Here is a 26,104-nt window from a genome sequence, read left to right as displayed (position 1 = left end):
GGCTAGAGTTTAGTACAACCTTTCATCCACAGAAAGATGGACAGACCGAGAGAGTCAATCAGATTCTGGAGGACATGTTGAGAGCTTGTGCGCTAGATTATGGATCTAGTTGGGATGACAATTTGCCTTACGCGGAGTTCTCATACAACAATAGCTACCAGGCCAGTTTCAAGATGGCACCATTCGAGGCTTTGTATGGACAAAGGTGCAGGACACCGTTGATGTGGGATGAAGTTGGAGACCGTCAGTTGTTTGGACCGGATTTGATCAAAGAGTTATAAGAGAAGGTTAAGCTGATTCGAGATAGACTGAAGGTAGCTCAGTCCAGGCAGAAGAGTTATGCAGACTCGAAATGCAAGGAGGTAGTCTATGAAGTCGGAGACAGAGCATATCTTTGTGTGTCACCTCTACGAGGAGTTAAACGTTTTGGAGTCAAGGGAAAGTTAGCCCCGAGATTTGTAGGACCATACCGAGTTTTGGAACGTATGGGAGAAGTAGCCTACAAGTTGGAGTTACCCGAAGGACTGTCAGGAGTTCATGATGTGTTTCACGTTTCCCAGTTGAAGAAATGCCATGCAGAGATGGCCGATATCCCTCTGAGAGATACAGTGCCCCTGGAAGCAATTCAGTTGGATAGTGATCTGACCTATGAGGAGAAACCTTCTCGAGTTCGCTATCCGAGTTACACGCAGCAAGGTTATCAAGTTTTGCAAAGTTCAGTGGAGCAACCATACCGAGGATGAAGCCACCTGGGAACAAGAGGAAGATCTACAGAAAGACCACCCACACCTATTTTCTAGCCAACCCGAATCTCGAGGACGAGATTCATTTTAAGGGGGGGGGGGTAGGTTTGTAACATCCCAAATTTTCAATTTGGAATGTTATACATAGGTCATTCATGCATATGATATTTTATTGCATTTTTGCTTTGCGATCCTCGAAAATTCTAAGCAACTCAAGGATCCATGGAGAGAGTTGGGGATTTCACCGTTTTCATATTTGAATTTTCTCAAATATCAAAACAAGGATCATTTTGGTTTTAATTATTTTTTCCCTCCAAAAATATTTCATATTAAAATATATGAGAGGAGATAATATGACTTCTCCAAAATAAATGAAATATTATAGGAAAAATGTTAAATCAAATAAATAATTTTTATTTGGATTTTATTGCTATTTTATTTGAATTAGAAAAAATAGGCATTTTTCCAAAATTGCATTTTAGGCCAAGGAAATGTTCACTAAGTTCTAAATATTCTATTTAGACGGTGAAAAATTGTTTTGGTATTTTTAGAATTCTATTTAATATTTATTAGGATTTTTCTTGACGGAATCTGTTTTAAAAAAATTCCCGGACCGCACTGGGCCGCAGCCCAGCCGGCCCGTTTCCCCGCGCCGCCTTCCTCGCGTCGTGCCGTCGCCGGCACGGATGCCGAGGCAGAGTCCGAGCCGGACTCCAACTCGGGCCGGCCCCCTCCCCAAGCCACGCCGCCCCCCGCCGCCTCTCACCATCGACGCTGCCGCAAAGAGAAGCAGCAGCAGCGCCCGCCAGCCACCGCCGCCTGCGTCGCGCCTCCCGCCGCCGCCCGCGCGCCGCACGCCGCCACACCTCGCCTTGCCTCGCCCCGCCGCCGCACGCACGCCACCGGACGCCGCCCCGCTCCCCAGATCTCGCTGCCCCGCCGCCGCCGTTGACCTCGAGCCACCGCCGGTTTTTTTGGTTCTTAGGTAAAAACCCCGGTTTTCTTAAAAACCCTAGATCGGTTTGTTTTTTTAGTTAGATCGGTTCGGTTTTTCGTCGGTTTATTTATTTTAGCGGGCATTCGTCCGTTCGTTCGTTTTAACGAACATTGTTCACCGTTTAGGTTCAGACAGCGAGCGTTCGTTCGTTAGTCTTTTCTTTTTATTTTCTTTTTCGGCCAGGGACCTATCCGCGATTATTATTTTTATCGCAGATTAGCCCCTGATCTTCAAATCCTCGCCGTTTCTTAACCGTTTGTCCAAATCCAGTGAAACCAACGCCAAAATCTTCGTCTCGAGCCCCTCTTTCTGTTTAACCAACTTGAACATGGTTTTGACAATTTAAAATTTTGGTTTCAAGCAGATTTGTATTCAAAGTTCTTTTGACTGTAGTTTCAGTTCCGTAGCTCCGATTCGATTGATTCTTTTTGTAGATCGAATCTCTTCAGTTGAGTTTTCAGATTCAATCTTCTTATTTGAGTTTTACCCGTGCAACCATGCTTGAGTGCTTATGTATTTTATTGTTTGTTTGCGATAGAATTCCCGGAGTGCGAAGCGTGCTACTACGAGTCACTAGGTTTTGCGGATCGTCAGCAAGGCAAGTAACACATTGATCATACTCTTTTCATACCCAGTTTTTATGCATTAGTTTCAATCCTCAAACATTGCATGATTAGGATGTGATTAACATGTGGGTATTGGGAAGTAGATGATGAGGTAGAACCTATTGCCCTGTTTATTATCAAACCCTTGGTGTTACTTCTACGTTATGCCTATGTTGCTATGCTATGCTCGTAGACGTGGTTTGGTTTGAGAGATCCATGACATATGTGAGTGTTTAAATAATGGTTAACTTAAGGTGGCTAATTTAATACACATCTAGGTGGATTGTTGGTTTGGGCACCTGGAGAATCCAGTGTTGTCCTAGGATATCCCGGAGTACCCGTGTGATCATCCTATGGTTCGCCACCCAGGCTCAAAGGGATCATAAGATTATTCATGCTAGAACCTTCCGTGTGCACCCACAAGCTATTATGGGCTCTAGCATAGTTGATTATGTTGCATGGCCTCTTTCAGTGGTGGGCTAGCAGATGAAGGGGAAAGTAGGTGTAACTGTCTAGCCAGAGTAAAGAGTTAATGTTTCTGAAAGACTGTGTCTCGGTCATCCGTTTCTCAAACACCATGCAGTGCGAGAAATCCAACAGAGGAGATCGAGTCTTGTGGGGAAAAGTGCGCAAACCTCTGCAGACTATACAAACTAACAATGGTTAGCTGTGTCCCCGGTTATGCACATCTTAAGTATCTAGTTCTTGGATTATCATATGGATCTCATCACTCTAAATTAATTTGTTGGGTTGATAATTACTTTTAATTGGGGATTGAGTTGGAGGAACCTTCTCAATGTTCTTCAACTACCATGATAGTTAAATAAAACATCTTCCTTTGTTGTAGGGAAAAATTGGCTTTTCGCAAAACATTATAACAGTAGAGCCTCCACCAGCCTTATATGCATGTAGTGATAGCATTTATCTTGTTCATTGCTCTACTGTGTTATCTTGCCAGCATATTCCATGTGCTGACCCGTTTTCGGGCTACAACATATCATGTTGCAGACTTTTCAGACGAAGAGTAAGGTGCGCTAGGTTGATTTCGTGCACTCAGCTATGCCGTTGGAGTTGATGGACTCGCTTTATCTTCCAAGTCTTCCGCTGTTATCTTATTTAGATGGACTTAAGCCATATTTATTGTAATAAGTTCTCTTTGGAGACTATCGATGCAATAAGTGTGTGATTGCTACTCTGTTACAAATCCTTCGAGTACTGTGTGTGTCAGCATTACCGATCCAGGGATGACACTTATGCACAGAGACTTTACCGTCTGAGGTCGGGTCGCTACAGAGCTAGTCAAGTAGAGGCATACTAGGGACACTCTGATTTGTCTATGTATTCACACATGTACTAAGTTTCCGGTTAATACATTTCTAGCATGAATAATAACATTTATCATGATATAAGGAAATATAAATAACAACTTTATTATTGCCTCTAGGGCATATTTCCTTCAGTCTCCCACTTGCACTAGCAGAGTCAATAATCTAGTTCACATCCCCATGTGATTTAACACCAATAGTTCACATCATCATGTGATTAGATCACATCGCCATGTGACTAATACCCAAAGGGTTTTAAGGTGTGATCATGTTTTGCTTGTGAGAGAAGCTTTGTCAATGGGTCTGTCACATTCAGAGCCGTATGTATTTTGCAAATATTCTATGTCTACAATGCTTTGCATGGAGCTACGCTAGCTAATTTCTCCCACTTTCAATATGTATCCAGATTGAGACTCAGAGTCATCTGGATCAGTGTAAACGCTTGCATCGGCGTAACTCTTTACGACGAACTCTTTATCACTTCCATAACCGAGAAATATCTCCTTAGTCTTCTAAGGATAATTTTGACCGCCGTCAAGTGGTCCACTCCTGGATCAATATCGTACCCCCTTGCCAAACTCATGGCAAGTTACATAATAGGTTTGGTACACAGCATAGCATACTTTATAGAACCTATGGCTGAGGCATAGGGAATGATTTTCATTCTCTTTCTATTTTCTGTCGTGGTCGTGTTTTGAGTCTTACTCAACTTTACACCTTGCAATACAGGCAGGAACTCCTTCTTTGACTATTCCATTTTGAACTACTTCAAAAAATCTTGTCAAGGTATGTACTCATTGAAAAATCTTATCAAGCGTCTTGATCTATCTTTATAGATCTTGATGCCCAATATGTAAGCAGCTTCACCGAGGTCTTTCTTTGAAAAAACTCCTTTCAAACACTCCTTTATGCTTTCCAGAAAATTCTACATCATTTCCGATCAACAATATGTCATTCACATATACTTATCAGAAAGGCTGTAGTGCTCCCACTCACTTTCTTGTAAATACAGGCTTCACCGCAAGTCTGTATAAAACTATATTCTTTGATCAACTCATCAAAGCGTATATTCCAACTCCGAGATGCTTGCACCAGTCCATAGATGGATTGCTGGAGCTTGCACACTTTGTTAGCACCTTTAGGATTGACAAAACCTTATTGTTGTATCATATACAACTCTTCTTTAAGATATCCATTGAGGAATGTAGTTTTGACATCCATTTGCCAGATTTCATAAAATGTGGCAATTGCTAACATGATTCGGACAGACTTTAAGCATCGCTACGAGTGAGAAAATCGTAGTCAACACCTTGAACTCGTCGAAAACCTTTTTTGCGACAATTCGAGCTTTGTAGATAGTAACACTACTATCAACGTCCGTCTTCCTCTTGAAGATCCATTTATTCTCAATGGCTCGTCGATCATCGGGCAAGTCAATCAAAGTCCATACTTTGTTCTCATACATGGATCCCATCTCAGATTTCATGGCCTCAAGCCATTTCGCGGAATCTGGGCTCATCATCACCTCCTCATAGTTCGCAGGTTCGTCATGTTCTAGTAACATGACTTCCAGAACAGGATTACCGTACCACTCTGGTGTGGAACGTACTCTTGTTGACCTACGATGTTCGGTAGTAACTTGATCTGAAGTTTCATCATCATTAACTTCCTCACTGATTGGTGTAGGCATCACTGGAACTGATTTAAGTAATGAGCTACTTTCCAATTCGAGAGAAGGTACAATTACCTCATCAAGTTCTACTTTCCTCCCACACACTTCTTTCGAGAGAAACTCCTTCTCTAGAAAGGATCCACTTTTAGCAACAAGATCTTGCCTTCCGATCTGTGATAGAAGGTGTACCAAAAAGTTTCCTTTGGGTATTCTATGAAGACACATTTCTTCGATTTGGGTTCGAGCTTATCAGGTTGAAACTTTTTAACATAAGTATCGCCGCCCCAAACTTTAAGAAACGACAGCTTAGGTTTCTTACCAAACCACAGTTCATATGGTGTCGTCTCAACGGATTTAGATGGTGCCCTATTTAACATGAATGCAGCTGTCTCTAATGCATAACCCCAAAACGATAGTGGTAAATCGATAAGAGACATAATAAATCGCACCATATCTAATAAAGTACGGTTATGACGTTCAGACACACCATTACGCTGTGCCATTCCAGGTGGCGTGAGTTGCAGAACTATTCCACATTGTTTCAAATGAAGACCAAACTCGTAACTCAAATATTCGTCTCTGCGATCATATCGTAGAAACTTTATTTTCTTGTTACGATGATTTTCCACTTCACTCTGAAATTCTTTGAACTTTTCAAATGTTTCAGACTTATGTTTCATCAAGTAGATATACCCATATCTGCTCAAATCATCTGTGAAGGTCAGAAAATAACGATACCCGCCACGAGCCTCAACACTCATCGAACCGCATACATCAGTATGTATTATTTCCAATAAGTCAGTTGCTCGCTCCACAGTCATCTTGCCCATGAGGCATGGTTCGCAAGCATCAAGTGATTCATAATCAAGTGATTCCAAAATTCCATTAGCATGGAGTTTCTTCATGGGCTTTACACCAATATGACCTAAACGATAGTGCCACATATAAGTTGCACTATCATTATTAACTTTGCATCTTTTGGCTTCAATATTATGAATATGTGTATCATTATGATCGAGATTCAGTAAACCATTTCTATTGAGTGTATGACCATAGAAGGTTTTATTCATGTAAATAGAACAACAATTATTCTTTGACTTAAATGAATAACCGTATTGCAATAAACATGATCCAATCATATTCATGCTCAACGCAAACACCAAATAACTTTTACTTTAGGTTCAACACTGATCTCGAAGGTAAAGGGAGTGTGCGATGGTGATCTTATCAACTTTGGAATCACTTCCAACTCACATCATCACCTCGTCCTTTACTAGTCTCTGTTTATTTTGCAACTCCCTTTTCGAGTTACTACTCTTAGCAACTGAACCAGTATCAAATACTGAGGGGTTGCTATAAACACTAGTAAAGTACACATAAATAACATGTATATCAAATATACCTTTGTTCACTTTTCCATCCTTCTTATCCGCCAAGTATCTAGGGCAGTTCCACTTCCAGTGACCATTTCCTTTGCAGTAGAAGCACTCAGTTTCAGGCTTGGGTCTAGCTTTGGGCTTCTTCATGGGAGTGGCAACTTGCTTGCCATTCTTCTTGAAGTCCCTTTCTTTCCCTTGCCCTTTTACTTGAAACTAGTGGTCTTGTCAATCATTAACACTTGATACTTTTCTTGATTTCTACCTTCGCTAATTTTAGCATCGCGAAGAGCTCGGGAATCGTTTTCGTCATCCCTTACATATTATAGTTCATCACGAAGTTCTAGTAACTTGGTGATAGTGACTAGAGAACTCTGTCAATCACTATCTTATCTGGAAGATTAACTCCCACTCGATTCAAGCGATTGTAGTACTTAGACATTCTGAGCACATGCTCGCTGGTTGAGCTATTCTCCTCCATCTTGTAGGCAAAATACTTGTCAGAGGTCTCATACCTCTTGACTCAGGCATGAGTCTGAAATAAAAATTTCAACTCTTGGAACATCTTATATGTTCTGTGGCGTTCAAAACGTTTTTGAAGTCCCGGTTCTAAGCCGTAAAGCGTGGTGCACTAAACTATCAAGTAGTCATTATACCGAGCTTTACCAAACGTTCATAACGTCTGCATCTGCTCCTGCAATAGGTCTGTCACCTAGGGGTGCATCAACGACAGAATTCTTCTGTGCAGCAATGAGGATAATCCACAGATCACGGAGCTAGTCCGCATCATTGCTACTAACATCTTTCAACTTATTTTCTCTAGGAACATATCGAGAATAAAACAGCGGAGCTATACGCGAGCTATTGATCTACAACATAGACATGCCAAATACTATCAGGTACTAAGTTCATGATAAATTAAAGTTCAATTAATCATATTACTTAGGAACTCCCACTTAGATAGACATCCCTCTAATCATCTAAGTGATCACATGATCCATATCAACTAAACCATGTCCGATCATCACGTGAGATGGAGTAGTTTTCAATGGTGAACATCACTATGTTGATCATATCTACTATATGATTCACGCTCGACCTTTCGGTCTCAGTGTTCCGAGGCCATATCTGCATATGCTAGGCTCGTCAAGTTTAACCCGAGTATTCCGCATGTGCAAAACAGGCTTGCACCCGTTGTATGTGAACGTAGAGCTTATCACACCCGATCATCACGTGGTGTCTCATCACGACGAACTGTAGCAACGGTGCATACTCCGGGAGAACACTTGTACCTTGAAATTTAGTGAGAGATCATGTTATAATGCTACCGTCGTACTAATAAAAATAAGATACATAAAAGATAAACATCACATGCAATCTAATAAGTGATATGATATGGCCATCATCATCTTGTGCCTTTGATCTCCATCTCGAAAGCACCGTCATGATCACCATCCTCACAGGCTTGACACCTTGATCTCCATCGAAGCATTGTTGTTGTCTTGCCAACTATTGCTTCTACGACTATCGCTACCGCTTAGTGATAAAGTAAAGCAATTACATGGCGATTGCATTTCATACAATAAAGTGACAACCATATGGCTCCTGCCAGTTGCCGATAACTGTTACAAAACATGATCATCTCATACAACAAATTATATATCATCACGTCTTGACCATATCACATCATAGCAAGCCCTGCAAAAACAAGTTAGACGTCCTCTACTTTGTTGTTGCAAGTTTTACGTGGCTACTACGGGCTTCTAGCAAGAACCATTCTTACCTACGCATCAAAACCACAACGATTTTTCGTCAAGTATGTTGTTTTAACCTTCAACAAGGACCGGGCGTAGTCACACTCGATTCAACTGAAGTTGGAGAAACAGACACCCACTAGCCACCTGTGTGCGAAGCACGGCGGTGGAACTAGTCTCATGAACGCGGTCATGTAATGTTGGTCTGGGCTGCTTCATCCAACAATACCACCAAAGCAAAGTATGACATGCTGGTAAGCAGTATGACTATTATCGCCCACAACTCTTTGTGTTCTACTCGTGCATATATCATCTACGCATAGACCTGGCTCTGATACCACTATTGGGGAACGTAGTTTCAAAAAAATTGCCTACAATCACACAAGATCTATCTAGGAGAAGCATAGCAACGAGCGGGGAGAGTGTGTCCGTGTACCCTCGTAGACCGAAAGCGAAAGCGTTTAGTAATGCGGTTGATGTAGTCGAACGTCTTCGCTATCCAACCGATCAAGTACCGAATGCACGGCACCTCCGCGATCTGCACACGTACAGCTCGGTGACGTACCACGAACTCTTGATCTAGCTGAGGCCGAGGGAGAGTTCCGTCAGCACGACGGCATGGTGACGGTGATGATGAAGTTACCGGCGCAGGGCTTCGCCTAAGCACTGCAACGATATGACCGAGGTGTGTTTCTGTGAAGGGGGGCACCGCACATGGCTAAGAGAAACTTTGGTGTGTCTTTGGGGTGCCCCCTCCCACGTATATAAAGGGGGGGAAAGAGGAGGAGGCCGGCCAAAGGGAGGAGGCGCGACAAGGGGGGCAATCCTACTCCAAGTAGGATTCAGCCCCCCTTTCCTATTCCAACTAGGAGAAGGGGGAAGGAGAGCGAGGAGAGAAGGAAAGGGGGGCCAGCCCCCCTAGTCCAATTCGGTTTGGGCTAGGGGGGTGCGCGCCACCTCTTGGCCTTCCTCCTCTCTTCCACTACTAGGCACATGAGGCCCAATAATCCCCGGGGGGTTCCGGTAATCCCCCGGTACTTCGGAAAATACCCGATACACCTCGGAACTATTCTGGTGTCCGAATATAACCTTCCAATATATCAATCTTCATGTCATGGCCATTTCGGGACTCCTTATCATGTCCGTGATCTCATCCGGGACTCCGAACTACCTTCGGTACATCAAAACACATAAACTCATAATACCGATCGTCATCAAACGTTAAGCGCGCGGACCCTACGGGACACATCTCCGGTCATAACCAATAGCGGAACCTGGATGCTCATATTGGCTCCTACATATTCTACGAAGATCTTTTATCAGTCAAACCGCATAACAACATACGTTGTTCCCTTTGTCATCGGTATGTTACTTGCCCGAGATTCGATCGTTAGTATCATCATACCTAGTTCAATCTCGTTACCGGCAAGTCTCTTTACTCATTCTGTAATGCATCATGCCGCAACTAACTCATTAGTCACATTGCTTGCAAGGCTTATAGTGATGTGCATTAGCAAGAGGGCCCAGAGATAGCTCTCCGATACTCGGAGTGACAAATCATATTCTCGATCTATGCCAACCCAACAAACACCTTCGGAGACACCTGTAGAGCATATTTATAATCACCCAGTTACGTTGTGATGTTTAATAGCACACAAGGTGTTCCTCCGGTATTCGGGAGTTGCATAATCTCATAGTCAAAGGAACATGTATAAGTCATGAAGAACGCAATAGCAATAAAACTCAACGATCATAATGCTAAGCTAGCGGATGGGTCTTGTCCATCACATCATTCTCGAATGATGTGATCCCTTTCATCAAATGACAACACATGTCTATGGTCAGGAAAGATAACCATCTTTGATTAACGATCTAGTCAAGTAGAGGCATACTAGGGACACTCTGTTTTGTCTATGTTTCACACATGTACTAACTTTCCGCTTAATACATTTCTAGCATGAATAATAATAGTTATCATGATATAAGGAAATATAAACAACAACTTCATTATTGCCTCTAGAGCATATTTCCTTCATGTCCTCATTTGGTGGGAACAAGTCATTGAGCGCCGTGAGGCAAGAGGTGAACCACCCATCACTACTTGGGCGCAAATGAAGGATGTCATGACAACACGTTTTGTCCCAACCTACTAAAACCGCGACCTCTTGAAGAAACTCCAACTCCTCCAGCAAGGAAACAAGAGCGTTGAAGAATACTACAAGGAAATGGAGCTTGGCATGATACGAGCCAATGCCACGGAAGATGAAGAGCAAACTATGGCACATTTCTTGAATGGACTCAATCACCCTATCAAGAAGATAGCCGACTTCCAACCATACTCGAACCTCATCGAGCTAGTGCATCAAGCTACCAAAGCGGAACGCCAAGTGCAAGATGACTTCAAGTATGACAAGTACTCTTCCATGGCTACGGCTTCTCCAACACCCAAGCTTCAACGACTCCAACACCTTCTACCTCAACCAAGCCATCTACAAGCAAAGGCGATAAGTCAAGTTACAAGAAAACTTCGACAACCTCAAGTCATCCTCCTACTACAAGCAACTTCAAGCCGAGAGCTTCATCATCATCTACTCCTACCGATGAGACCATCAAGACAAGTTCCTTCAAATGCTTCACATATGGCGGACGAGGCCACAAGTCCTTCGAGTGTACAAACAAGTGCACCATGATCTTTAACGACGATGGTACATCCGAATCCATGAGTGAAGGAGAAATGGAAGCCCTTGAGCAAGTGGCCATGCACTGGCACGTGAACGAAGATGAAGATGATCAAGTCTTTTGTGACGAAGATTCGAGCCCCACTCTCATTGTCTCCAAGGTCTTGACTCTTCAACATCAACAAGACGAAGACCAAACATGCCATATCTTCCACACCAAGGCCGGCATCAATGAACGGTTCGTCAAGGTCATCATCGATGGAGGGAGTTGCCATAACTTGGCAAGTGAAGAACTTTTCTCCAAGCTCCAATTGGTCAAGATGAAGCACCCGCACCCCTACAAAGTTCGATGGCTAAGCTACAATGGCACCATCCAAGTCCAACATAGGGTACAAGTTTCCTTCAAGATCGGAGCTTATGAAGACACTTTGGAGTGTGATGTTGTTCCTATGTCCGTTTGCCACCTCCTTCTTGGACGGCCATGGCAATTTAACCGAGGCGTCATCCACAACGGGCGTACAAACCACTATAGCTTCAAGATGAAAGGGAAGGAGTATGTGCTATGACCTATGTCTCCAAGCCAACTGCTCGCCGACAAACAAGCCACCCATCATGTAGAGAATAGTGAGAGAGCGAACCACCCAAAAGAGAGTGAGCGCCACAAGCTCAAATTGAGTGTCTCCACAATGAGAGATAAGAACTTAGTCCTCTTTGCCACCAAACGTGAGATGAGAGAAGTGTGTGAGAACCCATAAAGTGTCATGCACTATGTCGTTTTGTGCAGGGATGAGGCACCAAAAACTAACACCTCTCACAATCTACCTTTGGTGTTATCTTCTCTATTGCAGGAATTCCACGATGTTTTCCCCGATGAGCTACCTCTGGGTCTACTTCCACTACGAGGCGTCGAGCACCGCATCGACCTCATCCCCGGAGCACCACTTCCAAACAAGGCTCCTTACTACGTCAACCCCGAGGAAACCAAGGAGATCCAACGGCAAGTACAACAACTCATCGACAACGGCCATGTACGTGAAAGCTTGAGCCCTTGTGCCGTCCCGGTAATCCTTGTTCCCAAGAAAGAAGGTACATTTCGCATGTGTTTCGATTATCTTCCTATCAATGATATTACCGTGCGTTATCGTTACCCTATTCCACGCCTAGATGATATGCTAGATGAGCTTAGCGGAGCCACAATTTTCTCTAAGATAGATCTTAAAAGTGGCTACTATCAAATACGCATCCAAGAAGGTGACGAATGGAAAACTGCATTTAAGACCAAGTTTGGCTTATATGAATGGCTAGTTATCCCAATGGGTTTATCCGAAGCACCTGGTACCTTCATGCGACTCATGCACTTTGTTCTTCGACCCTATATTGGTGTATTTGTTGTGGTCTATTTTGACGACATCCTTGTTTTTAGCAAATCTCTCAAAGATCATGTCACCCATCTTAGAACCGTGTTGCAAACTCTTAGAAAAGAGCGTCTTTATGCTAATGAGGACAAATGCCTTTTTGGTGTTGATAAGCTTGTTTTCTTGGGTTTTCTAGTATCTTCTAAGGGTGTTCATGTAGATGAATCTAAGATCAATGCTATTAAAACTTGGCCCCAACCAACCAACTTGCAACAAGTGCGTAGTTTTCTTGGTTTAGCCGGTTTCTACCATAGATTTGTGAAGGACTTTAGCACCATTGCTTCACCTTTGCATGCTTTGAGTAAGAAAAATGCACCGTTTGTTTGGGGAACATCCCAAGACACCGCTTTCAATGAGCTTAAGAATTTCCTTACTCACGCTCCCGTGCTTGCATGACCAAACTTCGACAAACCTTTTGAGATCCATTGCAATGCTAGTGGTTATGACATAGGACGCGTGTTAATGCAAGAGAAGCGCCCCATAGCATACTTTAGTGAGAAACTTTCCGGAGCGCAACTCAATTACCCCATCTATGAAGAAGAGCTATATGCTTTACTGTGAGTTTTGCGTGAATGGGAACATTATCTCCGTCCTCATGAGTTTATTCTTCATACCGATCATGAAACGCTTATTAACTTAAGGGTCAAACTAAGTTGAACAAGCATCATGCTAAGTGGAGTGAATTAATTGAATATTTTCCTTATGTCATCAAGTATATCAAAGGCAAGGAAAATGTTGTGGCGGATGCGCTTTCCCGTATATGCATGCTTGTTACTAAACTTGAATTGAATGTCATTGGCTTTGAGCACATAAAAGACTTGTATGCGCATGATCCTACTTTTGTAATTCCTTCTGCCAAGTGTTTGACGCATACATCTTGGGAACGCTATTACATCAAAGATGATTATCTTATGAGAGCTAACAAACTTTGCATCATCGAGTCTTCTCTTCGTTTGTAACTTTTGCAGGAATCTCATGGAGGAGGACTAATGGGACACTTTGGACGCGACAAGACATTTGCTACGCTCTCCAAGAATTATTATTGGCCCAAGATGTTCCGCGACGTCTCACGCTTCACCAACCGGTGCTCTACATGCGGCAAAGCTAAGGCTAAAGCTCAATCCCATGGTCTTTATATGTCTCTTCCTATTCCGTATCACCCATGGGAAGATATTAGCATGGATTTTGTGCTTGGTTTGCCTCGAACTAGAAATGGAAAGGATTCCGTGTTTGTTGTTGTGGACCGATTCTCTAAAATGGCTCATTTCATTCCTTGCAACAAGATAGATGATGCTTCACATGTTGCCAATCTTTTTTATAGGGAAATTTTGCAACTTCATGGAGTTCCAAAGACGATTGTCTCGGACCGCGACGTCAAGTTCTTGAGTTAGTTTTGGAAGACCTTATGCGCCAAGCTCGGAATCAAGCTACTATCCTCCACGGCATACCATCCACAAACCGCCAGCCAAACGGAGGTGACGAACCGAACGCTCTCCACTCTACTACGCGTGTTGATCAAGAGGAATATCAAGGAGTGGGAGGAGTGCCTACCCATCGCCGAGTACGCCTACAACCATGCAAGAAATTCGACTACCGGCAAGTCCCCTTTCGAGGTCGTCTACGGTTTCAACATGTTGTCCCCATTGGACATTCTTCCTGTTCCACTACAAGAGCGCACCAATATGGACGCGAGTGCATGAGTGAACTATCTCAAGAAGATGCATGAAGATACAAGGCACACCATCGAGCGCCAAGTACAACGACTCGCGACCAAGCTCAACGTCAGCAAGTGATACGTCTCCAACGTATCTATAATTTTTTATTGTTCCATGCGATTATATTATCTGTTTTGCATGTTTAATGGGCTTTAATATGCTATTTAATATTATTTTTGGGACTAACCTATTAACCGGAGGCCCAGTGCCAGTTTCTGTTTTTTTGCCTATTTTAGTGTTTCGCAGAAAAGGAATATCAAATGGAATCCAAACGGAATGAAACCTTCGCGATGATCTTTCTTGGACTGAAAACAAACCAGAAGACTTGGAGATGAAGTCGAATACGCAACGAGATGGACACGAGGCAGGAGGGCGCGCCAAGGGGGTAGGCGCACCCCCCACCCTCGTGGGCCCCTCGTAGCTCCACCGACGTACTTCTTCCGCCAATATATACTCTTATACCCTAAAAACATCAGGGGGAGCCACGAAACCACTTTTCCACCGCCGCAACCTTCTGTACCCATGAGATCCCATCTTGGGGCCTTTTCCGGCGATATGCCAGAGGGGGAATCGATCACGGAGGGCTTCTACATCAACACCATAACCTCTCCGATGAAGCGTGAGTAGTTTACCACAGACCTTCGGGTCCATAGTTATTAGCTAGATGGCTTCTTCTCTCTCTTTGATTATCAATACAAAGTTATCCTCGATATTCTTGGAGATCTCACTACAAAAAAAAAGACACATCCGTGACATTTTGGGCCGAACGAAAATCTTTTCTGTCACACTTATGACACTTCTATTATGAAAATTGTGACAAAACCCGATATCATCATAGATGTGGTGGGGTCCTACTTCTATGACAAAAAATCATGACAGAAAATGGGCTTTTCGTCCTGGGCGGGCCGGAGACGCGGCTGCATGACATTCTTTGGTCCGTCCATGACGGAAAAACCCGTGGTAGAAGCGAGGGCGCGGAAAATATCGGGGAGTCCCCGGTTACGGTGGGTGGTCGGGGGGGGCGAGCGATGCACGTTTCTCTCGTACGTACGCGCGTGTGTGCGAGGCGTTGGGCTCTAACTGAACCCGAGCGAGGCGTTGGACTATAACTGAACCCGAGCGATTGCACTGTAGGCTACGCGTTACTGAACCCGAGAAATCGATCGATGGCTGTTAACTGAACCCGATCGAGCGATTCCTTCGCTACTGCTGCTAACTGAAGCCGATCGATGCTGCCTCTGGATGAATAGTGAGTGTTGCTGGGGGGGTTTGGATGAACAGTTCCCGGTGGGGGTGGATGAACAGGACCCCATGGCGTTGCCTCTGGATGAACAGTGAGTGTTGCTGGGGGGTTTGGATGAACAGTTCCCGGTGGGGGTGGATGAACAGGACCCCGATCGTTCGAGCCGGTTGGGGCAGGATGAACAGGACCCCGTGGAGGGCAGGGTGAACAGGACCACCCCGTGGAGGACAGGATGAACAGTAGACGATGGAGGGCTGGATGAACAGTAGCCCGTGGAGGGGTGGTTGAATAGGAGCCCGTGGAGAGGGCTGGTCGAACAGTAGCCGGTGGAGTAGCGCGAGCTGGAGGCTGGATGAACAGGAGCCCGTGGATGAACAGTCGCAGGTGGAGGCTGGAGGTGGTCGACGGTGGATGAACAGTAGCCCGTGGAGGCTAGAGGGGGTCGATGGTGGAGATGAACAGTTTCCCGTGGAGTCCTGTTTTGCGGTACGCCACACCCCTCCCGATGAACAGGACCCCCATTTCGACCGTAGCGCTCCAACACAAGTCTGTTTCCTCCGTTTTGCCGTACGCCACACCCCTCCCGATCAACAGGACCCCATTTCGACCATAGGAGGTCCGTTTCCTCTGTTTTGTGGTACGCCAGACCCCTCTCGATGAACAGGATCCCGTTTTGAACGTGGCCGGTCGAACACAAGGCCGTTTCCTCCGTTCTGCTGTACACCACGCCTCGTTTCCATCGGCTGTTCCATCCAAGCCCTCCCGATTAACACGACGACGCATTCCGTTCCGACCCAGCCGGTTGGCTCCCCATGAACACGACGACGACACTGTTTCTCCGTTCCGACCCAGCCATGTACATGAGCCCTGGCCGTACGTATGCGCGAGTAGGCGTTCGAGACCCTGCCTGTATGTACGTACGTGGCCGTATTTACTTTCTTGCACCCTGGCCGGTGTACGTACGTGTACATGCTACATGCGCGCCTCTACTATGACACGTGCGCGCCTCTACATCGACCGGTATGTACGTACACGTTCGCGACCAGAATGACAACGCTAAGTACGCTTCGACCAGGTGGGTCCCGACTGTCAGGCACTTCCTTGCCTGCGAAGATGTAGCTGGTGGGTCCCAGCAGTCAGGGGGCGAATCATTTTTTTTGCCTGGACGCACTTCCTTGCGTGCGAAGATGTAGCTGGTGGGTCCCAGTAGTCAGGGGGAAACGTTTTTTCGTGAAATACGGTGGCCCGTCCGGTGGGTCCCCGCTGTCAGGTGGAGGAATAATTATTTTGCGCGTAATAAGGAGGCACTTCCTTACTGCGGCTCTGGACCCAGCTGTCAGCCTCTCCACATATAGTCCACGTCCGATGGAAGCCGTTCCTTGACCACGTTGACCACACCGCGCCGAGAGCACCAGAGCGGTGGACGACGGCGAGGCCTAGGAAGGGGACGACGCGGAGCCGGGGAAGACGCGGCAGTGGAAGCCCGCGCGGAGATGAGTACGAGGGTTCACTGGTTCGGCTGCGGTGTGAGGCTGCCGTCGCCGCAGGGCCCGGCCAGCGGTGGGAATAGTAGGGGGCGGTGAGGCCTCCGCGGCAGCACAGCCGGCCAAGGGATGCAGGAGCATGCGACACGACCGGCGCTGCTTTGGGCGGCTGGAGCAACAAGACCAGATGTTGAAGAAGCACTACGGCCGTTGGATGGACATCGTACGGTCACTGGAGCTAAAATCGTGCATATTGACTAAGTTGACAAAGCCCTCCGTCCCCGTCAACTTAGTAGGCCCACAAGTCAGCCTGCCACTATACTGTGTCCCTAATAGCAGGGGGAGTATTCATTTTTTTCGTGCATAATAAGGAGGCACCTCTGGTGGGTCCGAGCTGACAGCGGGGGGAACGTTTTTTTTCGCAAAATACGTTGGCCCGTCCGGTGGGTCCCAGCAGTCAGGGGGGAAACGTTTTTTCGCCAAATACGGTGGCCTATCCGGTGGGTCCCTGCTGTCAGGTGGAGGAATAATTATTTTCCGCGTAATAAGGAGGCACTTCCTTGCGACTGCCGTGCACCCAGCTGTCAGCCTATCCACGTACAGTACTCTTTCGATGGAAGTCGTTCCTTGACCACGTTGACCACGCCGTGCCGAGAGCACCAGGGCGGTGGACGACGGCGAGGCCTTGGAAGGGAACGACACGGAGGCAAGGAAGACTCGGCAGTTTACGGGGAGGGGAGTACGGCTCTACGAGGGTTTACTGGTTCGTCTGCCGTCGCCGGAGAATAACAGCAGGTGTGGGTGAGTAGAGGGATGGCTCGGCCAGCGATGGGAGTATGGTGGGGCGCTGAGGCCTGCGCAGCAGCACAGCCGGCCGCGGGGAGGAGGGAGCAGGCAGTCCTGCCGCCGCTTGTTTGAGCGGCTGGAGTAGGAAGAGCAGAGATTGAAGAAGCACGACGGCCGTTGGATGGACATCCAACAGTCACTGCTTGTGCATCAACCTTTTTTAGGAATGCCTCAAATATGTGGAAAATAGCATACATCCCATCTGCCATTATTTCTAATAATTTACAGCCCATTTGCTAATTCTTAAGGTTTTTTTTGGAGCCCATATTCTTTTTGTTACCATGCCCATATTGTGGCCACGGTTAAAAAATTATACGAAATTTTGCATATTTCAGTGCGGTCCGAACTGTTTTTAATCCCGAAATTTCGAGTCACTTTCAAACTGATTTTAAAAATAAATCTATATCAATATAAAATCCAACAAATTGTCCATGCATAAAAATTAATGCAATTTAAAATCTCGAAATGAAAAAAAAGAAATTTGAAACTAATTGCTAGTTTGATGTGTTTTAAAAATGTACAGCCCATTTCTCATTACTGATAGGCCATTTTCTCGGCCAGCCGAATGAAGCTCTCCTCGTCTTGAAAGATTTGCAGCCCAACAGGCGTGACAAAGCGACTTATTTGGAAAATCACGAAAAGACTGGGCTGTGGCCGTGGACCCAGCTGTCAGCCTCTCCACGCACAGTACTCTTCCGATAGAAGTCGGTCGTTGACCACATTGACCACGCCGCGCCGAGAGCACCAAGGCGGTGGACGACGGCGAGGCCTAGGAAGGGGATGACGCGGAGCCGGGAAAGACGCGACAGTGGATGCCCAGGCGGAGAGGAGTACGAGGGTTCACTGGTTCGGCTGCGGTGTGAGGCTGCCGTCGCTGCAGAATAACAGGGGGTGTGGGTGAGTAGAGGGATGGCCTGGCGAGCGGTGGGAGTAGTAGGGGGCGGTGAGGCCTCAGTGGCATCACAGCTGGCCATGGGAGGCAGGAGCACGCGGCACGACCGGCGCTGGTTTGGGCGGCTGGAGCAAGAAGACCAGAGGTTGAAGAAGCACTACTGCCATTGGATGAACATCATACGGTAACTGGAGCTAGAATCATTCATATTGACTAAGTTGACAAAGCCCTCCATCCCCGTCAACATGGTAGGCCCACAAGTCAGCCTCCCACGATGCTGGGTTCCAGCTAGCAGGGTGAGTATTCATTTTTTGTGCGTAATAAGGAGGCACTTCCTTGCGTGCGAAGATAGCTGGTGGGTCCGACCTGTCAGCGGGGGGCACATTTTTTTCGTGAAATACAGAGACCCTTCCGGTGGGTCCCAGATGTCAGGTGGAGGAATCAAAGACTTGAGAAGGCGAACAGAACAAGCTAGTGTACTAGTAAAGAGACGTTGCTGAGTTTTAGAAAAAAAAGAGACATGCTCCTGTAGCTGGTTCGAATCCAAACCTGGACTATGACTATATATAGTGCTATGCTACTCTGCAAGTAATGAAACTGACATATCCAACGTTCGCTTCTCCTCTTCTCTACTTACTTTGCCTAGCATCGGAAGCTCTGGCCGCAGCAACCATGTCCGCTGGCTGCTCGTCCACCTGCTCTTCAGCAGGCAACAACCAAATATGCGCCAAGTCGCCAACCGTACCATCACCTGTGGGTCTCATCACACCCCCGCTGGCACGCGCACCGCAGCCGGTTGCTCATCGCAACCCGCTGTCGTTGGTGTGGTGCCACTGCTGCAAATCACGCAGAGTCATCCGTCGCGTCTCAACCACAATCCTCAACCCTGGCCGAGTCTTCTACAAATGCCCGAATCATGGGGTAATAATATGTTTAAGTGTTGTTCTGCTGCTTTCAGTTGCTGATTTTTTTAATAGTTTGGTTGATGATCTTCCAATTTGATTCATGCAAAAAAGGGAAGATTCATGTGATTTGTATTTCTGGGAAGTTCCTGATGTGGGGGAGTGCAACTATGTTGATTATTTGGTTAGCCGAGGAATCCCAATACCAGCAGGTTGGGGTGTTGGACAAGTAACTGAAGGAACGGCAGAAGAGGAAGATGCAGAGCAGAAGGTTAAAGATGCAGTTCCTCTGATCATGGCCAAGAAACAGCTGCTGAACGGCCTTGACAGCAATGAGTAGATGAAAGAGCTTGTGAAGATAATGGGAAAAATCGATGTGCTCTGTAGGATGATTGTCTCTTTATTTGCAGTGTATGTAGCACTCGTGATGTATTCAGTGGCTATGACATGAGCACTTTGCTGAAACTAGTAATGAATGAAACCTGTGTAGCAGGTTGGGCGTACACTACAGGAAACAGCTATTTTGCCGTCTGCCACGGCGGACGACAAAGGCTCGAAAGGCGGACGGCAAAGGCCTTTGCCGTCAGCCGCGGACGGCAAAAGGCTCCGGCAAAGTAGGCTACGGTAAACAGCTGCTTTGTCGTCTGCTTCCTGGCGGCAGACGGCAAACGCCCTTTGCCGTCTGCCGCGGACGGCAAAGAGAGCGGACGGCAATAATTGCGCTGTCAGTCCGTTAAGTGGCTAACGGCAGGCCTTTGCCGTCCGCCGCGGACGGCAAAATTTCTAGTGTCTTTGCCGTCCGCCGTATGATGTCATCTACACGTCACTAGATGGCAGGTTCTTTGCCGTCTGCCACTGATGGCAAAGTGCAGGTTCTTTGCCGTCTGCCACTGATGGCAAAGTCTTTGCCGTCTGCCACTGTAGGCAAACTGACCAAATGGGTCAGCTCCCAGGAAGCACAGTTGGCTGCCACGTGGCTTCTTTGCCGTCTGCGGCTGAAGGCAAAGAGCCCGTTGCCGTCGGTGGCAGACGGCAAAGAGCCTGCATATTGGCTCTTTTTTCTGTTTTTTATTAAATCCAACAATTTTCATCACAAATATATATGACATATATAGATATATTTCACAGCAAACATATAAGATATATATGATATATATGACAACAATTTTCACAGCAAAGTGCAAACATATAAGATATCCATCCAACATGCAGAGTTCCATCATACATAGTTCCATCACATATGTTCCATCCAACTAGCAAGTTCCATCATACATAGCATAGTTCATCCAACTACCAAGATACATGCATAGTTCAACGATACAAAAGAAACAGAGAAAGGGATAAGGAGCACTCCATCTATGCAAGCTTTCGTCAAGTGAATGAAATCTGCAAAATGAAAAATAAGAAAGTTAGAAATAGGTGACTAGAACAAGAAGAAGACTAGAACAAGAAGAGTATGTCATTTATGGGCTAACTTACGTGAAATGGATCATATATGAGCTAACTAAGTTGAAATGGGTCGTTTATGCGCTAACTAAGGTCAAATGGATCGTTTTTGAGGTAACTAAGGTGAAATGGATCGTTTTTTAGCTCACTTAGGTCAAATGGATCATTTATGAGCTAACTTAGTTGAAATGGATCGTTTTTGAGCTAACTTTGTTGAAATGGATCATTTTTGAGCTAATTTAGTTGAAATGGATCTTTTTGAGCTAACTTTGTTGAAATGGATCATTTATGAGCTAATTTAGTTGAAATGGATCTTTTTGAGCTAACTTAGGTGAAATGGATCATTTAAGAGCTAATTTAGGTGAAATGGATCGTTTTTTAGCTCACTTAGGTCAAATGGATCATTTATGAGCTAAATTAGTTGAAATGGATCGTTTATGAGATAACCTAGGTAAGATGGGTCATTTTGGAGTTAACCTAGGTGAAATGGGCCATTTTAAAGCTAACGTAGGTAAAATGGATCATTTAGGAGCTAATCTAGGTAAAATGGGTCATTTTTGAGCTAACTTGGATGAACTGCATCATTTATAAGCTAACCTAGGTAAAATGGGTCATTTTGGAGGAAAAGAAGCTAACTCTAGGTCATTATGGTAAGCATATTGGAGGAAATAAAGCTAAGTCTAGGTCTTTATGCATTTGTTAAGCAAAACACTAGAGAAACTTACCGTGATCAGGGAGGTGTAGGAGCGGGGTGGCTAGTGCCGCTACCTGGAGAAGGATCGTGCGATGCGTTTCTGGAGTTAAGCTGCACCAAAGATCATTTCCAATGTCTCGTTAGCATTATGACACTCAAATGTTAAGACTAGCAAGTAATGTCCATTCAAATTAAACTCACCGTGCTCCCAGGAGCAATCACTGGCATCGGCGGAGCGGGCTGACCGGACTTCTCGCACACAGACTGCACATTTGGTTTTCACAACAGAGTCATACTAGTTAGTAATGAGACTCAAATGTTAAGACTAGCAAGTAATCTGCAGAAGAAACTTACCACAAGGAGCTCGTACATGGCCCTTGCCTGCATGTCATTCCGTGCCCTCTCCTCCTCCATCATCTTTCTCGTCCTCTCCTCCATCTCCCGCTGCCTCTCCGCCGCCTCCGCCAGAAGTTTCTCCGTTCTATCTCTCTCAGTCTGTATAGCAGCCTGCAACACCACTCACATGACCATTTGTAATCATTGATGGAAGCGCACACAATGTAATGGAGAAAGATAACTGAGTACGTATCACTAACCTTGATGGCGAGTTGCACTGGCCGTTCACGAGGCCTTATCTCAGGAGCGGAGCTCGACTGGCGCGCCTTGATCTCCGGGAGAGTGCTAGGACAACGGATAAGTCCATCTCCAATGGCTATGGAGCCATGGGACCTCCCGCCACCAGATATCATCACCAGCTCTGGATCAATGGGACCCTGGCTCGGGTTAAAGTCCTCCCCTTTCCTCGCCTTCCCCTCATCTCTATATCTCACGAGCTTGTTGTGGGAGGAGATGTTGGTGAAGTTGTTTGCATCATCGAGGTCAGACTGAGAGAAAGCCTTGACTTTCTTGAAAGAGGCAGTGTGGGCCATGGCATACAGGTCGTACACCTCTGGCACCTTATCCGCCTTATTGTAGCGTGCCTGAAAGAGAGAAACAATGAAAATTAGTAATTAAAGGGCTCAAGCTAGCATGATGAATGAATTGCATGAATCATGAAGCAAACCACATACCCAGTTGCGCCCGAACTGATATAAGTTGGAGCTGCCTTGATGGTGTGGCACACCTTCCATTTGGGCACGTTTGTCCTTGGCCTCGTTGTGGAGGGCTAGCCATTCTTTTGAGCACCACTCATCGACCAACACCTCCCAACAATCCATCCGATCCGCACACCATCTCGGAGGCGCCTAAGTTAGCAAATAGAAACTTGAGCGCTACGGCTAAGAATTACTAAATGAAGGAACTTAAGTAGAAGGCCTTAAGAATTACCTTCATGTACTGCTCCTTACTCAGGAACTTATCGCGGCACGCCGGCTTGGTCTTCTTGATACCACGCAAGGCGTAGTAGTCTCGAACAGCCTGCACCCGAGCCTCGTGCCGTAAGTTCTGGAGTAGGCGCTTGCAGACGTTCTGGATAACATTTGCCGCGTCCTCCTCGTATCCCTCCTCACACCTGTAGAATGTCTGCAATCAAATGAGACAATATTGATTAGTACAATTAATAACTAGCTAGTTGAAGATTTTGAAATGTGTAAAGGAGAAATTACCCAGAACGTCCTGATCACCATGTCTGCCCTCGTGTCGCACACGACACCGTCGATAATGACATCCGGCGGGGCCGGGGCAGCCACGTAGTGCTCCCAGCTCAACCCAAGCTCTGGAAGCCGACCCTCACCAGGCAACGTGACAAACCCCGGGAAGTTTTGCCGGCAAAGAACTCCAAGGACGGAGTTGGGCCGGCGGACACTATGATGGTGGTCCCAACCCCTGCAGCATGACAAGGCCAACGCATTAGTTATTTGAAGAAACGTGAATGCAGAAGGTACAAAAATATTAAATGCACTTACGTACCTCTCCCCATCAGGGAAAATCAACCACCTCTGCTCGCGGGTCGCCGGCACGGACGGGAGCCGTGTAGCACCACGCTGGTAGACGGTGCCACCCTCCTCCTCAAGATCAGTCGGCTCCCCGCCATCATCAGCATGGCCACTCGGCTCCTCGGGCTGATCCGGCCAGGTACCCCATCCGGACGTGTGCTCCTCCGGGGTCTCGTGGGCCGAACTCTCGTGGGCCGAAGGCCAGTCGACCCGAGGCTCGTGGGCCCAAGACCCGTGGACCGGAGGCTCGTGGACCGGAGTCCGTGTAGCCTCCTCCTCGGACGAGTCCACCCTAGCAGTCACGTGCTCGGGTGAAACAGCTGGGGGTGGCGGCGAGGAAGGCGCCGTAGCAGTCACCCTACCTCCTCTCCCGCGACCACGTGCCCCACCTCCTCTCTTCCTACCTCGTCCCCTGCTGGGCACCGCGGTCGACGAAGAAGGGCCCGGCGGTGTGGACATACTGTCCAGCAACGCTCGGCGGAGAGGTGCGTCTGGAATCGAAGACCTCAGACCACGCGCCGACGAAGAAGGGGCCTTGGCGCGCTCCCGACCAGCGCCCACCATCTTTCAACACCTGCCATGACAAACAGTAAACGAAATTAGTACAACATAAAAAAAAGACCGACATGAATAATAATATGTGTATCACTTAAGTGTATCATCATCAAGTACAACATTAAAAAATTTAATACCTGACACTACTAATAATCTCGATCAGTATCATCAATAAATGCATAATCATCATCATCACTATAATCAATGACGGGCTCATAGGGTTCAGTGGCATCAACATGTGGAAGGCCACCTTGACGTAATCGGTCAAGCAATGACAGGTCATCCGCAGCAGTAACCTCTTCTTGTTCCGGCTCTTCTTGTTCCTCCTCTGGGGTGATGTCGGATTCACTGTCGCTGTCTACTTCAATGTTTTGGGGTGAAGTATAGCGGTTCTTGAAACGCTTTTTGGAAAGACGTGTCTCTTGGAAGAATTCTCCTTCATATGTGTCTGGGTTAATGTGAGGTTCATAATCCTCTTCCTTTGGGGGAGATAGTCTAGCACGTGGCGGCACTTCATAAACGACATCCCAACCTTTCAGATTTGGATTAGTTTGGCAGGCCCACGGTAGATAGAATACTTGGGTCGCCTGTTGAGCCGTAATATAGACATCAGGAACATCTAAATGGGTGCTTTGGTTGATTTCAACTAGCCCTATATGTTCATGAGTCCTTCTAGTCTCCTTCGGCTGAAACCAATAACATTTGAAGACTACGACATTCGGTGGGTTTTCACCATAGAATAGAAGTTCATAAATTGCTTCAACTCTCCCATAATACTCGGTACCTCCTTCGCCGATAGCAGATACACAACAATTTGTAGACTTTCGGTCGGCCATAGATAGCTCTTTGCCATAGGTACGAAAGCGATACCCGTTGATGTCGTATTTGTCAAATGAACGGACCTTATAGTCAAAACCATTAGCGACTTGTCTCAATTCGGCGTCCATAGACTCTGAATTAGCCTACAAGTTTAATATGAAAGGATTGTTGCATTACGCACAAATTAGCGAATGAAACCGGGATAGCCGCCTACAAATTAGCCTACAAGTCTAATAGAAATTACCGTTTGTTTGAACCAAGAGATGAAACCGGGATAGCCGCCTCCTTGCTTTGCGAGAAGCTCATACTCTTCGACAGAATCCTTTTGGATCACCGCTCCATACGAGAATAAGGCGACGTATCGACTGTATGAAATATCCAGGAATAAGAGCAGTTCAAAGGAAATAGAAGTTGCGAAACTATGTACCGAGAACTTACTCGATGTACGGCCGCACTTCTATCAGGTTGTTGAAGATATACAACGAAATGGTCCGCCATTGTTCGTTATCCAAAGATACTGGATTTGAAACACTGGCTGGTGCGAGATTCCCTTTGAATAGGCTGAGGTTGGATCCACCCTTTTTAGGGTCGTCAGCATTGTACCGAGGCTTCGGATTATGCAAATGACGATTTTTGGCTTCGTAGTGTGCTGTCACGAAGTTTGCCGCCTCCTCAGTGATGAATGCCTCAGCCATCGATGCTTCAATTCTACGTTTATTTTTACATTTTTGTCGAAGCGTCTTCTGCATCCTCTCAGTTGGGTAGCACCAACGATTTTGCACGGGCCCCCCCAATCTTGCCTCGGTCGGGAGATGCAAAATCAAATGTTGCATTGGATTAAAGAAGCCCGGTGGAAAGATCTTCTCTAACTTGCAGATCAACTCCGGCGCCAACTCTTCCATTTCTTCTAGCACGCCAGGCGATAGTTCTTTCGCACAAAGAACACGGAAGAAATAGCTGAGTTCTGCCAGTACTAGCCATTCATCCTCAGGGATGAAGCCACGCAACA

The sequence above is a fragment of the Triticum aestivum genome, chromosome 6D (genome assembly GCF_018294505.1).
Source record: "Triticum aestivum cultivar Chinese Spring chromosome 6D, IWGSC CS RefSeq v2.1, whole genome shotgun sequence".
NCBI lineage: Eukaryota > Viridiplantae > Streptophyta > Magnoliopsida > Poales > Poaceae > Triticum > Triticum aestivum.
Note: the sequence above shows the minus strand (reverse complement) of the source record.